General features: G+C 42.1%; 1 protein-coding gene across 1 annotated transcript in view; it reads left to right on the forward strand.

The window, feature by feature from the left end:
- The window catches only part of LOC147819008 (neuronal PAS domain-containing protein 3-like), a gene marked incomplete at both ends in the record, with an annotated part of 42,542 nt that overhangs the window by 996 nt on the left and 39,748 nt on the right, over window positions 1-1,798 (forward strand). The gene's annotated exons all lie outside the window — the stretch shown is intronic.

The following is a 1,798-nucleotide window of genomic DNA, read 5'->3' on the forward strand; positions in this document are numbered from 1 at the left end:
TTTCCAAAACTGATAACACTCAGCCTATCACAAGCTAATGGCAGCAAGCAAACAGTCTCTATGGAAACGGGACAATTTTACTGCTGTAAAATCTCTTTCACTGCTGTAAATGCCGTAAATTGTTCCTCAAAGGAAACCTTTGAAGAGATCTGTGCTGCACACCCTTAAGTACGTCCCTGAGCTAAGGAGAAATTAAACCTTAAAGTAGTAGTGTTTTGTTATCCTTGAGAATGTATAAAGGTGAGGATGTGTTCAGCATTAAAAGGAAAGCTAGTCGACAAAGAACGACTTTCGACTCAGAGCCGAAACCTGAGAAACTGCTGTTTCTTTGTTTCCCTGAAGTATTTCCGGAGATGTGGAAGAATCTAGACACAGTATCGCTGACCTGAGGTGCTGCCCAGGTGATCTTGGACAGCTGTTGATCAGTGGCTTCTGTTCTGTACAGTCGGCTGTGTTTCATGTAGGAGATGGGAACAAGGGCTTCAGTAAAGTTGGAGGAATCAAACAGCTACAACCAATCAAGAGAGGGGAAGTCATTCTGCTCAAAACGTCCACGTTAACTGTAGAGTTAGTCTGTGCAGCCCAGGTAGAGACAGCGTCAGGAGAACAGGCTCTCTGCTCAAAGGGAAATCTCATCACATGACGATATGTTTGACATGATAGTTGTACAGCTGAACCTTTGCACAGGTGTTTATCGGTTGTTGCTAACGCTACAGTTTTACCTGTTGAAACCTGCTGCAGTGAACATGGTCTATGTGAGCTTTGTTATTGTGTGTGTGTGTGTGTGTGTGTGTGTGTGTGTGTACATATTGCAGTCTGGATTGCAGCTTTTGTAACCACCCCACCATCCCTCCTCAGAGGTCTTTGTCAGTGATTTGACACCAGGAAGTGAACTGAAGCTAGATGGTGTGTGTGTGTGTGTGTGTGTGTGTGTGTGTGTGTGTGTGTGTGTGTGTGTGGTGGATTATAAAGGGGGGATTTGTGTCGGAGTCAGGCTGAGAGCTGAAAAGAGACGGCAGTTAATAGCTCATTATATGGCGGGCTTAACACCATGTAGGTCTCTCACACACACACAAACACACACACACACACACACACACACTCGGGTGTAAGAGCCTTCTTTTAGTGTGTGTAATGTGTCCAAAAACAACCGTGGCTTCCAAGATGCTGAGTTTAAATCTCATGAATTTATTCACAGGTCAATAATTTATTTGATTTATTTCATTATTATGATCTTTAATTTTCCATATAACATCAACAGTATATTTAGTGACAGTCTCATCTTTTAAATGTTGTTTAAATGACACTTCTGGACAAACTGCACCTCCCAAGAAACCCTAGTTTTCTGTCAGAAGAGTCGGATGTTGAATCAGCAGCTTCCTGTCTCAGTGTTGAAACTATAAACAGTCAGCACAAAGACAAACTGTACAGTTCCTGCTCCATTCACAGGAGGAGTTCTCACACAGTTCACATAGAAACATCATCATAAGCATTACACTCTACATGTTAATGTCATGACAATTAAAAGCACAAGTAATAAAGAAATGTGAAGATGGAGAAAAACAAACAACTGTGGTATCAGCTAAGAGAAGTGGGAGCGCGTACACTTCCACATATCACCTTGTCTTCAGAGCGTCATTACTCCACCAGTGTTTGAGTCAGAGATGTGACGTTTTTTCTTCTTAATCTACAGAATTGTGGTTTTCTAATGAGCTCCTGTTCGTCCGTGTGAGTCTCTGACTTCTGTCGATACACTGACATTAAAGTTAGGAAATGTTTGGAGCAGATTTACCGTTTG

This window comes from Seriola lalandi, unplaced genomic scaffold (assembly GCF_002814215.2).
Source record: "Seriola lalandi dorsalis isolate HSWRI2012SDOR001 ecotype SW California unplaced genomic scaffold, Sedor1 jcf7180002054363, whole genome shotgun sequence".
Lineage (NCBI taxonomy): Eukaryota > Metazoa > Chordata > Actinopteri > Carangiformes > Carangidae > Seriola > Seriola lalandi.